Source organism: Pseudopodoces humilis, chromosome 7 (assembly GCF_049639895.1).
Source record: "Pseudopodoces humilis isolate 2021_Gansu_Grassland_sample_001 chromosome 7, ASM4963989v1, whole genome shotgun sequence".
Lineage (NCBI taxonomy): Eukaryota > Metazoa > Chordata > Aves > Passeriformes > Paridae > Pseudopodoces > Pseudopodoces humilis.
The window spans coordinates 23251900-23266944 of record NC_142206.1 but is presented as its reverse complement, the minus strand read 5'-3'; the positions used below and the strand labels follow the sequence as shown (position 1 = coordinate 23266944).

The following is a 15045-nucleotide window of genomic DNA, read 5'->3' as shown; positions in this document are numbered from 1 at the left end:
CCTTCAAACATGAGCTTAAAACAGCTGTTTGCTCCAACACTTGCTCATTTCAGCAACGCATGCTAATGGAAGTCCACCCTAAGTTTACTTTGCATCAAGGGACAGCTAATCAATTGAGACAGGAAAAGAGAGGAATATACCCTGAAAAGTCCTCGTATTCTCATCCAAAGTGAGGTTTCTATATCATGCATGTTTCTATATCTTTTCTATGTCACAATATGTCTCAATTTCATTTCCTTGAGGAGACTTCGATTTCAGCACTGCCTGTCCCATCTTTCCCTGTGTTTATTGACTGGTACAGGAATGATTTGTGGATTTACTCATGAATGTCCTTACCTTACTGGTTGATCAACAACACCAACAGTCAGCAACTGTAAAACACATAAAAAACCCAGGCTTAAAGAACAGCTATATTTGGAAATCAGGTATCCATCATCAATTTCTTTCTCATCAACTAGATCACTTTCAAGACACTCCCTGAATATTAAGATAAGTGAAAAGTACACGTTTACAAAGTTTTCTAAAATTTCCCGAGTCAGTGAACATTTCACACTCAACAATGTGTGACGGCAACACAGAGTCCATGTCTCTGAGAAAATATTTTTAGCTAAGACCATAGCCAAATAAGACTAAAAGAACAGAATTAGCATCCACAGGACTTATCAATACACTAATATGCAAAATTAAAACTGAACAGCTGCTGAGGCAAAGCTGTCATACATTGATATATGTATGAAACTGGCATGCATGATCTTCACTTTCCTTGGATTAAAACATTTTGATACTCAAGAACAACTGAGCACTAATCAGACTGTAGTAAAAATTTGGTAGAAAGCAACAACAATGTCTAGCATTTTTGATTTTATTGAGGACAATCCAGAAATCTCTTACAGTTAAATGTTATACTGCTGTACTAAATGAAGCTCTTAATTCCTTGAAAAGGACAAAATGCTTCTTCCATATTTTGCAGGGTGCCTGATTGGCTTCACAAAAAAGAGGCTCACATCCTAAAAATATCATTATAGGCATGTTCACTTTTTATTTTTTCAGAAAACACTGGATATGGAGAAGATAGGAGATATTCCAATATGGGAAATCTGGTACTTCTATTATACAATATGGATTTGCCTCCTAGTTGTAACTCAGGGCTAAATCTTTACAGGGACAGTGGCTCTTTGAAATCATATAATTATTTTCATTCCACTTTCTTCTTGATACTCTTTACTGACTTCTCTCCCAACTACAACTGAAACAGAATATTGAAAGTAGCTCTGGAATACTAAAGGAACAGAATAATGATTCCTTTTCAATGATAATGACAGAACTTTTTATTCTTGTCTTTAAAGTTTCAGATTTGCCAATTTAGAACTGACGGTTTTGACAGGTGGTTCAGGCCAGGTGCCAGAAGGATTCAAAGCAGTTGACACACAAAGAGGTGCTCCCTCCTGTGTATCTATTTCACTCACAGGAAGTAACTGCAGGTTTGTATAGAAGCAGTAACTAGATTAGCTTTGGTGGCTCAAGAGCTCAAAACCCAGTTATCCCAGCCTTGTGCTGTGCTCCACATCAGTGAGCTCTCAAACAACTGTCTTGGAAAGAGCAAGTATACCCTTTTGCAAAGGTAAGTGGGTTTAGTAAATACAGTATAACCAGAAAATAATACTTGGCATTATTTAGATTGACTTGGAGACCTACTCATCATGTTTCCTAAGTGCTGTTTTTTGTGTACACCTATGCAGGCCGCACATAAATAGCAGAGCTCCAAGAGAAATGGATAAGATCAAGATTTCATGCCTACAGTGTCTGTAAACCAGTGACAGAAAACCAGGAGAGGGAAAAAAAAATCTTAGACAAGATAAACAGATAAAATAATAAGAAATAAGAAAATAGTAAATATATTCCAAAAGTTGTAAAAATTAATCAGGAAACACCAAAGGCCACTTCAGTGAGTTGGAAATGTACATTCACATGTAAAGGTGAGTTGAGTAAGGTACAGCTGAAAGAACAGATTTGGTAAAAGCTCAGGTGGATAGGGAAAGGGAGAAGTAATACATGACTAACACAAAAATAGGATGCATATTTTGTCTTTGGACTGAGTGAAAGATAGGAGTGGTAATTAGAAATGGCTTGAGACATGCTGGGTAAGCTGAGCAATGGGAAGTAGCAGAAGAGATTAGTTTCTCCAGGGAACACAGAATGTGCACTGGTCTGGCTAGACAGCCTTGTTTCTGCATCTCCTTTGTTTATGGTGCAGCTGCTCCCAGCTGTCAAAGAAAACTCTGTGTGATAATCTCTAGGCATATTATTATTATTACTTACTTTGCACATATTGAGGAAAGTATGAACTGACAATCTACTCCCTGCTTAAGCAGGCAAGAGAAAAGATTTCATATTCAGCCTAAAAGACACTTTTGCTACTGTAGCTAATGTTCAGTCCAGAATTAGTATGTTGATAGGAACTTCAAATGGCATTTTCTCTGAATATATAGAAAGTACTTGTCCCATTGTATTATCTGAAGATAAGCAGTGATCCAAGAGAGCCAATAATGTTTACCTTTTTTGTAGTTATATCATGTAGCTTAAAATATAGGCTAAACTTTGAATTTATCCCTTTCGTAGGAAAGAAAAATCATTGATATCTGAGGATGGAGAGCAAATTGATACCTGTGGAAGCTACAGTGTTTTTTCACTGTAGCATTGTGTGCAACCATTTCATACTGTAGCTAAAAAGATTAAGGAAAAAGACAAAGATGCTAGTTTGAGGGTGATGTGAATTGGGCTTTTTTTGTTTGTTTGTTTTTTAGCTGAGTGTTGAATTCCCTCAGTTAACGATCATTTGTAAGGATTATTTTTTCCTTAAATCACCAGTATAATTGACAGGGATTGGATATTATTATGGCAGATTGTGCTCATTGAATTCCCATTCTACACAACCCAGAGAGCCCCTGCAGGGAACACAAAGATGCTTGGTAGACAAAACAGACGAAGAAGTCCTCAGCCAACGGAGAACAGGTAGAGAACTTTAATTTCCATGGCTTTAACTTCTTTTCTTCTACTGACTGCTCAGTTTCAGCAGATTTCCTTAAACCCTCAACCTTTTGTTCTTTTCTTCATTATTTCCTGAAGAACTTTTAAGTAGAACTCACTCGGGATTATAATGTCTGAACCCTTTTTAAAGTAAGAGCTTTTGTTTAAATAAACTTTCCCCTTTTCATTAAAATCACTTTGCTCTTGTAAATTAAAACTAACCTTTGGAATATAATAGTGATTATAACCTGATCTTCTGCTCCACACACTGAACTGGGGCACCTGATCTAGTTCAGAGTGCTATAAAGAATGTTATCCTTTAAGTACAGTTTAAACATGATCAGAAGTCTTTTTGAAATGAGGTGAACTAAACAGGCTTATTTGCAAGCACAACTTACTAAACATTTTGAAGTCATTTGCATGAAATATCTGATATCATGCTCCAAAGAACTGGAATTAAATGTGAAACTGGTTGTAAAATCAGTGAGATGGCCCTGGAGGAAAATTTTGTCTCTTAATAAATGTTTTTGCCATAAAAATACATTAGTTTCCTATGTCAAGAGATTAACTGTTTTCTAGCTATTGTAATATTGTTTCCATGCAAAACCAAATTGCATAGTCTTTGTGAAATGAGAATACTTTTAGTCAGGAAAAACTTTTATGTCATATATAGCCAAGTTTATTATCCATTTATACTAGACAGTCCTCTTTCTAAATATGAAGACAAGATGTAACTCATGCTTTAATACAAAACCTTGCTCCTTACTTTCTTTAAGGCACATATCCCAAGTCTGAGAATGCATGGAGAAAGGGAGGAAAAAAAAATACCAAGAATTTCACAGAAATACTTATGACCAGCCCTTACTTATACTGACACAAATAACAGTACTACCTTTCATATTTTAGCTGTATGTTCAGACTCACCCTGCATATTATCAGGCTCATCTTACCCCTAGCTGAACTCTAGGGATTTGAATCAGCAGAATAAAAACACTGAAAGTGGAAGCTTGGTTTTGTACATTTAACAGTTTTGGAGCACAAAGAAAGACACTTGTCTAAGGGGAAAGGCTGGGACAGCAGGGTGTTTCTTAGTAGAAAGCATCTAAATATCATGGGTCATCAGCTGGTAGTGTAAGTCCAGTCAGTGCAGATGCTGCCAATTTAGCTAAGTCAAGGATGCTGCCTACAGTCCTGTATTCTTCTCTCCCACCTGCCCTTCCCAAGGGTCTGAAGCAACTGATGGCTGTGGTGCAGGTGCAGAATGGGGAGGTGCAAGTCCTGGATCCCACTGACAAACTGAGCAGCCTTGAGCAAATGGCCTTAGGAGGTCTCCAAAACAGTCTCACTGTGCTTGTGCCTTTAATTAAACACAAATTATATAAACAAAAGCCACCTATGTTTCCCGGGTAGGAAAACTAGGAAAAACATATCCAAAAGAGCTGGGCCACATCTGCAAGTGTCAGTTTAAGGCTTCTACATTTTATGCTGAGGGAAAGACTTATGTGTTCAGCCCTGCATTTTTGGAGAGGAATTTTTAAGAGACTAGCAGAGAAGAAACAAAGCATGGATATAGGGTCAGAAGGCAAAAGGAAAAGCTGCTTAAGGTGAGGTGGTTATTTTAAATTCTGTTAAAAAAGTTAAGCAAGAGCAAAAAACCCACCAATCCAAAATTTCTACCACCCAAATGACAGCCTAAATCCCACCAAACTAGCAAAAAGAAAAGAAACAAACCACCCGGCAAAAACCCCACAACACAAAACATATAAATACCCCCTTTACATGCAAGAAAAAATGCAGCACATGCAAAAAACCCAGCCAAACCACAGAAAACAACCAAACAACAGAGACCAAATGAACATAACCCCAAACCTCCCACCTTACATCTGTCACCCAGTGACCGTATTACTCTGTTTTAAGGGTGGGATGCTAAATCCTGCTGTACTGGAGTCAAACCTGCTGCTGTTCTCACATTTACAGTAGAGGCCAAATGCTACACAGGTACCAGAACTGGTCTGCAGCTGTGAAAATAACTGAAGAGCAGATTGCCTAATTGACTTGCTCTACAGCAACCTAAGGCAGAGTCAGGTAACTTCCCCCTGCTACCCTCCCCTAAATTATTAGAGTTGAGACATACACCTCAAAATTACTGACTGGTTTAAGAATCATGATTTCTGAATGATAGGAATTGATCCTGTTGCTAAATCTGTGGTTGGAGCAAGCATCTTACTGCAATTCTAACAATTCAAAACACCTCTCCTGGCTAATACCATGTGACCTATTTAAAGTGCCTCTATAATAATTTACCATTCAAAATGCTTTCCACTTCCTATTTTTTAGTAGCTGCATTTTCAAAGATAGCTTTGTGCAACTAAATAATTCAACATTTTTTAGTATAAGATAGTACTTTCAAGAATACAGATACAGGGGAAGTGGTGGTGTACTTTACACCCTAAAAGTGTGTTTGCAAGACATTCATATTCTTCACTGGGACTTACCAGAAAGTGCAAATACAGACCCATTTATCACGCTCTCAAATTCTACATGTTTCTTTAAATGCTGATTTTTATTGCCAAGACTTTAATTCCCCAAATGGAAGCACTAAGCACCAGCCCATTTTGTTTCTGGCAAAACTGGAGGAAAGCTTATTTCAAATTTCTAATTAAAATTCTTTCTTGCTGCGTAAGGAGCCCTGATGGGATTCCTCAGGGTAGCTGGATGGGTTTCTGATTGAATTACAACCGGCCCAATTGCGTGAATATTTCATTTAAATGTTGTGAACTGAAAACAGCAATTAACGACAGCCTGAATAATAAAAAGCACTACTTTACCTTCAATCCTCTCCTCTCCCACAGTTCATTCAATTTAAATGCTTAGTCACTAGGAAAAAAAAACAACAACAACCCAAAACAAAACAAACAAAACCCTCTAACAAATCCAGAAACAAAAAGCTAAGCAAGGGTCACTGGGGAAGAGAAGTCCTCAGTCCTTATCCTAGAGATCAGAAACACTTTGCCTGGAGTTGATGACTGTGTGTGACTGTTACAGAACCACCCTCACTGTGCCTCTGACCTGCCACTGTGTCACTGTTTTACACTGTGGTTTCTGCCCAATCTCACTGAAGGTAATTTCAGTCTATTGTCTCACCTTTATCATCACCAGCAGCAATTTTTTTTACTAGAGATCCACAGTGCCCATAGATTTGCTGGGGAACATCTGCTAATCTGGTTAAAAATTCTGAAACAATCAGATTGGACAAACCCTCCCAGCCCTGCACATGACCGTTGGAGTGAATTGCCCACATTTACAAATTAACTTTTAGGCCAGGGCAATTAGGAGTGATCCAGCTGTGCCTAATTGCCTGGCTGGATTATAAATATCTCCTAAAGAATACAGTAATATGAGCTGATACTTAGGATGAAAATAAGAGCCTTTGGGGAGTATTATAGTAAAACTAAATGCTGGGATGACATGCAATTTCTTCTGATATGTTCTAGAAAGCCTCTATTGTATTCAGAGAATCTGTTCTTGCATTTTGCAACACTGTTGAATCTAAAAATTAAAAAGCTCATGAGACTTGGTCTAAATCTGGCCCAAGATCCACTGTTTCAAAAATATTCTTAGGAGTTGATGACTGATTGGACCTTGACAACCGGAAGAAAATAAGTTGATTAATTATAATCTTTACTGTTATTTATTAGTGATCCAAGGTGTTTAAATTGCTGACTTGATTATCATAATTGCAACAGCATAGTGACTAAATCAGGAGAAGTTATTACTGAGACAAAAGTGTTCCCATGATAGAGTTTCTATGACTGTATCAATATCTATAGATCAGAATAAAATCCCTCCTTTTCTTCCCATTTTAGGAGCTGCTCAAGTTAAGCTAGCACAAATATACTGGGGAAAAAAAAGAACCCAAACCAAAACCAGTTAAAACCAAAACCATTGAAAAAGATAGGAAAGAAATCCACAACTTAATTAGTCTTCTGGAGCAGCCATGATAATTTCATATGTGAAATGGAGTCAGCACAAAGCACAACACGAGGGTCAGTGTGACAAGCCTCAGATGCAATGATATGGCTTTATTCTGGCAGCTGCAAACTCTTCTGGCTCTGTCTGTCCCTTGTCAGCACAGAAGAAGGTCTTTCACTTTGTCTTAGTAGTGTGGTATTATCTCAGGGCATGATTCTTCCACAGAAAAGATGAGCCACTCCATTTCAGAATTCCTCAAACTGCTTTGCAGTTGGAAATACATCAACATTGCATTTACTTGCTTAATGATGTTATTTTTCTAGATTTTGGGGCTTTCTTCTTGGTAGCAAAAATCTGTAGATGATAGCAAATTTTAATCATATAACTTAATGTCTATATTTATATAGGTATAATAATATAATTTTTCAAATACAATTTGAATAAAGTTTTGCATGTCACTTATTTGCAGTTTATTGTTCTTTTTCTACAGACTAATCTTGATACTTAAAAGGCATTCCCCCCACCACCTTGTGCAGTTCTTTGTTTTTGAGCTACTGTTCTCATACTAGGAGCAGTTCTCTGTACTCTGCCTGGATTTCACATTCTAGTCTTTGTTCCAAACTAATCCAAATCTGAAAGCAAAACTCAGCTGAAAGAAATATGGCTTGGATTTCAGGAAAGGTCCTCACAATAAACCATAAGGTCTTATATTTTTGGTGCAAGTTTGTGACTCAACTTTGGTACTGTTACAGTAAGCAACAGTCTTAGATGATGAAAAGAAAATCAATTTGTACGCTGGAAACTAGCTCAGACCAAAATCTCCACAAGTTAGCTCCATGCATCAGTGAGCTAAATTGCATTTCAAATCAGCTCTAACAGTGAGCTCAAAATTCCACCATCAAAAACATTCAGAAGGGATTTGGATACTATACCTATGAACGACTTCAGAAAAATCCTGAGGAAATGTTTAACAATGGATCCACTTTTATTTCATGCCATTTACATTTAAAAAATGTACCTGGAAATCAGTTTGGTTCAAGGCAGACTTTGGCTTCTAGGGAAAAGAGAGGAAATATAGATGGACAGGCAGAAGGACAAATTTTAAGTTTAATTCTAGAACCAAAAATAGCAAACTTATTTTTTTCTCTATTCTGAAATGTAAAATAATAAAGTCCCAATCTGACTGTGCATTCAGATTTTGTGACTGGTAGGTTGACTGATTTTTTTTTTTTTCTTTTTGTGTGTGTGTGTTTTTTTCAACTTTGAAGAAGGGATATTTTTATGGTACTAAAATAATCATTACCTTAAGTGTGATTTTGTCTAAGTGTCTTTTCCCTAGACAAGGTGGAGGGCTGGAGCCAAATCTCAGTGTAATCTACATGTGCCAGGAGTTCAAGGAAGGAGGTTGAAACTGTTTTTCATCAGCACAACTAGACTGATCTGTTATATGTATATATATATATGTTATATATATATATATATATATATAATATATATAATAAGGTATAACATATAATATTCAGGCTGTGTTCAGGCAGGTGATCCTTCATCTCTCCTTAGCACTGGTGAGGCCACAGCTTGAGTGATATCTCTAGTTTTGGGTGCCCCAAAATGAGAAAGACAGTGATTCCTGGAAAGAAAGGTACTGGAACCACTGTCATGCAAGGAGAGCCTGAGAGAACTGGGAATGCTTATCCTAGAGAAGTCTCAGTGGGGATCCTATTAAATGTGTATAAATACCTGATGGGGAGGTGTTAAGATTACAGACCCAGAATCTTTGTGGTGCCTAGTGGGAGCGGGAGGGGCAGTGGGAACAAACTGAAAAACAGGAAAGCGTTTGTTTAGCTGTGATGGTGGTTAAATACCTGAAAAGTGTTTCTCAGTACAAGAAAGACGTGGGATGTTGAAGCGGGTCCAGAGCAGGGCCACAAAAATGATCAGTGGGCTGGAGCACCTCTCCTGTGAGGACAGGATGAGAGACCTGGGGTCATTCAGCCTGGAGAAGAGAAGCCAGGGAGCCCTGATTGTTGCTTTTCAATGCTAAAAGGGGGCCTACAAGAGAGATGGGAACAGAATTTTTAGTAGGCCTTCTTATGGTAGGACAAGTGGCAAAGATTTTAGAAGAGGGTAGATTCAGACTAGAAAGAAGGAAGAATTTTTTTGATTTTCAATATTTTCAAGAAGAAGGCAGTGAGGCATGGTAACAGGCTGCCCAGAGTGGTGGTGGATGCTCCATCCCTGGAAACACTCCAGGTTAGGCTGGACTAGCTCTGAGCAACCTGATCTAGTAGATGTCCCTGCTTACTGCAAGGGTTTGGACTGGATGACCTCTGAAGGTTCCTGCCAACCCAAACCATTTCAGGATTCTGTGATTCTATAACAGCTTCTCCTGAGAGACTGTGGAGCCTTCATCCTCTGAGATATTCAAAACCCACAGACACGGTCCTTGGCAGCCTATTTTAATTGGCCCTGATTTTGTCAGGAATGGCTGAGTGAGGTGATCTCCAGAAGTTCCTTCCATCCACAGTAACTCTGTGCTGCCTGTCAAGGAAAGGCAAGCTGTGCATGGGCTTATGCCAACAGCTCATATGGTTATCCTTGGGATGGAAATCCTACTGGGATTGCATATATGGCAGGGATGTAGGCAGGGCAGAGAGGGTAGAGAGATGCTTACCTCCCATTCCTAGATATCATCCTGCCATCACTGTCAAACTAAGTTTTTCTAGCTGTAGTAGATGGGCTCATACAAAGAGACAAAATTATTTTTTGCCTAGGTGGTGAAGAGCTGGGAAAATGCACTCTCACACATTACAAGAAGCTCTCTGAAGTGCACCACGGGTTTTATTTTTACTGTGGAACTGTTTTACTAAGTCCGAATTCCCAACCCCCACATTATTTTTTTGTTCCCTGTGGTATTAGATATGACCTTAAGAATGTGCTGAAGAATAGTGTAAGGATAAAGCTTTATTTCTAAAGAGAACTGGTTTAAAGGTTTGCCAGTTTTGTTTTTCCTATGAAAAACATTTTCATCAATCTTTACATTTAAGCTTTTTCAAAGAAATTTCATTTTGGAAATGCAGGTGAAACATTTAAAGCATCTTGTTTGACATTTTTGAGAATAGAGCATTTTGATTTTGGTACAAAGCCACATGTTTAAATTGAACTAATTTTAAAAGTTTCATAAAATTCATAGGAGGTCAAATTATGGTGACAGGTTCTGATTTTAATCAAAGCCAAAATAATTTAGTTTTCCCAAGACCTCAGAGCTCTTATGCATGAATTTCACTTTACAGCAAACCTAAAAGGTCTTCTTTTGTTTGAAAATATAAGAAAATATATTATTTAGAGATCACAAAACTTTTCACTGAACAAAAAGACTGTACTTAATTCCCATTTCTTTCATAACAAAAGATACTGCATTTATGTCATTAGATTGCTGTTTCAAAAACCTGCTGTCACAAATATGAATTATTATAAATCATCATTATTGTAACAATTCACCAGAATTATCCCATAATTGATACGTACAGGTATATCTTTTTAAAATCTACACTTCTTGCATCCTTCCAGGTGTTGAATAATCTTATTATTTTCTAGCTGAATTTAGAATTCTTGGAATTGCAGAATATAAAGACCCACGATTACTCTTGAATGTCTCTCCAGTTTTACATGGCTGCAGTCCTTTATCTATTCAGATTAACTACATTCCTGCAAGCTAGGAAAATCTGTTTGCAAAAAAAAGCTGCAGGTTAAAAGTATAAAAAAATGTAAGATGAGCAACCCCCTCTGTCTTACATGCGGCAGGAACATATCTTATTAGACTTCAGATTTTAGCATTTTTATTTGTTGAAGTGAGTCAGAGCCAGCTGTAATTCCAGAGCCCAGTTGGAAGTTCTAGTGACAATACTTAATCTCTCTTTTCACTGTACAAATAGAAAACTAGGCAAACTAAATGCAAAAATCACATAGTGATTATCATAACTTATAAAAATAGATTAAACCATGCTTTTGTTCAATTTTTATAAATAAGAGAATAACAGAGGAGTTAATTTAAGGGGGAAAAAATGGTCACCACACATTAATTTCGCTGCTTCCCTAGTATATAAAAGTAGCTCAGTTAGAAGAAAATATTATGTCAAACGCTGAACTATCAAGGCTGTAATGTGAACATTTCCAAAGTCTGTAATGTACTATCAGCTAGGTTCATGCAGGGACCCAACTATTTAAGTATCAATTTAAAGACATAAATCCATAGCTGAAATCTTCAACACCGCTGTCCAGCTGTCACTCTGGAGATAACTAAATCATGTGCCACTTTCTGTTTTCCACTAAACAGGCACAATGAGTCCTGGTGCTGATTAAGCTGCTTGGTGTATAGTTCCTGGGCATGTTCCACCTGACACATTTCTCTTCCTGGCTTGAAAAAAATGACCCAATTAGACATTTGTGGTTTCACTACTCCACCTGCCTTTGACTCCCCAGAAAACAGGCTGTATGGGTTGTTGTACTTTTATGCAGTATCACCATCAGTGAAGTATTTGCATGATTTGGTAAACAGAACTACTCACCTTTCTGTCAAAAAAGGTATCGAGCAGTCGCCTTCAGAGTTTCTCCCACTGTCAGTAGCTATGAATGTCAGTATGCTTCACTTATGTCCCATTCTCAAGACTATTTCTATTCATACCCTCATCATACTTAGCCCTCCTCAAGGTGTACAACCCAACATGCAAGATTGTTTCTGCCCCTAAACAGCTCCTAAACTGAGCTGTCAGGGAGAACTGTGTTTTGCTGCTGTACCATGTATCTCCTCTCCTGTCCCATGGTCTTTCAACAGCACAGCTGATTTGCGTATTTTATACACAGAACAATTTTTGACAAGATGGAGACACTGGATGAGGAAAGTCTCCTGCATCTCAGTCACATGAAGACAGTCCATACAGCATCTACTTCAAACCCCACTGTCTTCAGTCTGCCAGCTGCAAAACACTCCTGAACAGCCTAACACTACAGACAAACCCCAAAACTGTTTCAGGACCAATTTCACTGAAAGGGTGGTCAGGCATTGGAGCAGGCTGCCCAGGGAAGTGGGAGAGACCCATCCCTGGAAGTGTTCAGAAGACATGTAGATGTGGCATTTGGCACATGGTTTAGTGGTGAATGCAATGGTGCTACATTAATAGCTGGACTCTCAATGATCTTTGACATTCTTTCCAACCTTAATGATTCTATGAGCTTATGATTCCTAGCCACTTGCAGTAGGCAGTGCATCAGCTGACAATATCCAGACAACTCAAGGAAAATATACCCAACTGTTATCTGTTAGGATGTAAATCACTAAGTAAGCTCAGCAAGATTTCTGGTTTTCCTTATTGTCATTAAATATGCACATCACTATATTCTATTTAAAGTGTCTATCAGGCATATCGTAGCTCTAATGCATTTGACACAATTTATTTTATAAATTAAATTTGGAATTTCCCCAGGTAAGGATTGTGTTTCCTTCTAATTAGTTTTGGAACCATTTGTACAGGTTAAATTTTACTTACATAGATTTCATTGTTTAAAAAAGGAAAGCTATTCAATTTTAACTTGAATAACAGTATTTAATTTCATAGATTCTTGCTTAGAAGTCTAAGAGGTGAAAGGAAGATAAAACCTGTTTATATGCTAACATCTTTCCCAAAGTTACAGGTTTGATAATGCTTTTAGACAAGAGTAGTGAGTTTATATCCCAAGGGTATGCAAACTATTTTTCAGTGTTTTCTTGACTTTCAGAAGAGGCAGAATAGAGTGGATCACAATGCACAACACTTTTTGATTTATCTTGGGGTTTAGATTATATGGATTCTGTATGAGAAGTTATCATGTACCTTACATGCTGCAAATCAACTGCTGTGTGAAGAGTATTTCAGAGGAAATAGCTCACAACCTGGAGTCTATTCAACAAAGTCCAATCAACTCCCCTCCTGCCCCAGTCCTAATCAAAAGGACCCAAACCTACTGAAAACACACTGACAATCTGAAACAGAGCGACCTGCCCCTCTGACTTCGAATAAATTGCTTTCTTAGTATGCTGTGCTGCGGTTTGCACTTCAAAAAAAGATTGGAGTATTCCCAAATAGCTTTTCAATTATAAAAGAATTCTTGGTCTAGCAGCTGGGAGATTTGGAGGTTGGAGGTTAAGAAAACACATCTATTACAGAAGACCTGAGTATGCAGTAATTAAGTGCCACAACTGAATCATAACTAGATGGAATCTCAACTCAGGTTGCATACACACAATAATATTCCTGCTCCTATAACACAATACACACCTTTGTCAAAACTGAGTAATTTTTGCTCCATGCCAGAGAAGTTCTCATTAAGAATGCTTGCAGAGAAATTATCTGGGAAACCAAAATGAATGTGTACACCGATCATGGATTTTCCTCTTTTTTCTTTTTTTCACTTGCTTTCTGTTTAAAAGTTGAATATCTTGCCAAGTATGCCCACAAGGACCATCACACATGAAACACTGATGGAACTGGGAAAGGAGTGTGAACTTCTGATTAGGAGTCAGATATCTACTATTGCTCTTTTTTTATCGTAGAATCATAAAATGGCTTGGTTTGGATGGGACTTTAAAGATCACCCAGTTCCAAACTCACTGCCATGGGCAGAGACATCTTTCTCTAGACCATTCATCCTTCAACAGTTCCAGGGTTGGGGCATCCACAAGTTTTTTAGGCAACCTGTTCCAGTGTCTCACCACACTTACAGTGAAGAAATTCTTTCTAACATCCAATCTAAACCCACCTTCTTTCAGTTGAAGGCCATTCCTCCTTGTCCTGTCACTATGGGCCCTTGAAAAAATCCAGCTTTCATTAATTCTCCATCTTCACAATTAATTTTATTTATTACAGTACTTGTCTTGGAGCTGCCCAGAAACAGGACATCTGTTTTTCCTGAACACTTTAACAAAGAACAATTGAGGTAATTTCTTTATGGGGAAACTCCGGAGATCCAAGATGAATTTCCAAACTTTTCATTTATTTCATACTGGACAATCATGTAAACAACCATTTAGAAATAAGCTTTTTTTTTTTATTCAATTGAATTAACTCAGACTAAGTGTAATATTGAAGTATCTGCCAGTTTGTTATAGCCACAAAAATCTCTGATTAAAGTACAGCATTCATAACCAAGTTTTTCCCAAAACCATCCTTTTTTTATAGCCCTGGAACTCCTACCACATTTAAAGTGATGGACAAGTAATAGAAAATTGTGGTCTACTCTTTTTTTTTCCAAATAAGGAGCAGAAGTATTAGGGTTTTGTTGCTAACACAGCTCTCAGTTATGTACCATATGGTCAGTTTTAGATAACAAAACACCATGCTAGCAAGAGTTTACAGTACAGAGGGGGTCTCGTAATTTCAAATCCAACACAAAATTCCCCTTTTAGATATGCTCAGAAAAAGAAAAGAACAGAGGAAAGGTACACAGGTTGCAAATGGCAAAGCTTTTATGTTAGGTACTACTACAGATTTCCTTTTCACTGGCCCTGTATGGCCCTATGTCCCTCATTTTCTTCCTTTTTGATAGTGGCCACACAACATGACCCAAACTGAGAGCCTCTCATCTTGCTGCTAAGTCCTGGTAGGAGTGTGCAATGTGTCACACTCCTCTGCAATTTTTGGCATTCTCAGAGCACATCTTTCCCTCACAGGCAGCAGAGAAATATAGTGCCCCACCTTAAACTTAGTATTGAAATAGAATGTTTTCCTTCTCCACACAGGAGACACGAGTACAAGCCTGCCCAGCCCCAGGTAAAGATGTGAGGCTGGTTCACCAGTGTATCCTAAGTTTCAGGATATTCAGCTGGGATCTCAACACCTTCTGTACAAGTTCTTTCACTAGCCATAAAATAGTGAAATAGGGCCTGGTAAACAATGGGATCTTCAAAACAAGTCTTGGATCAGCTGTACTGGAGTGAAATATTCTTGACTTGTTGTATCTTGTCAAACCAAACTAGAGACAGACTTAGCCAGAAAAAAGATATTTTGGAGA

General features: G+C 37.9%; 1 long non-coding RNA gene across 1 annotated transcript in view; it reads right to left on the bottom strand.

Annotated features, from left to right (window-relative positions):
* Positions 1-338: 338 nt before the first annotated feature.
* Positions 339-15045, bottom strand: part of LOC148183991 (uncharacterized) — a 56239-nt gene continuing 41532 nt past the window's right edge. Inside the window, exon 3 of the long non-coding RNA XR_015773016.1 lies at positions 339-371. This is a non-coding gene — a long non-coding RNA (uncharacterized LOC148183991). The remainder of the gene's footprint in view (positions 372-15045) is intronic.